The sequence below is a fragment of the Nansenia antarctica genome (assembly GCF_963989245.1).
Source record: "Nansenia antarctica genome assembly, chromosome: 5".
Taxonomy (NCBI): Eukaryota; Metazoa; Chordata; class Actinopteri; order Argentiniformes; family Microstomatidae; genus Nansenia; species Nansenia antarctica.
Genome location: NC_137690.1, coordinates 37,502,267 through 37,502,574, shown reverse-complemented (window position 1 = coordinate 37,502,574; position 308 = coordinate 37,502,267).

Below are 308 nucleotides of genomic sequence, written 5' to 3'. Positions count from 1 at the left end.
ACAAAACACGTTTTTTAAAAGGAGTTATTTACTACTTCTTTGCAGTTCCATGTTCATTAGTCTTTTTTGCATGTGCACAGTGTGATAACTGGTGTTAATGGTGTCTTTGAAATATGTGAGTGAGTGAGATTATATTTTGTGGATATGGTTGAATTGTTCTTTGTATTAAAATGTGTAATAAAGGCCAATAAGGCTCTTTAAATTGTTTGTTTTGTAAGTGTGAGCTCTTTTTTTAAATTTATCTGGATATTATGTTTCAAAAGGTACAGTAAGACTGTGAAATGATGATATTAATGATAATATTCCAT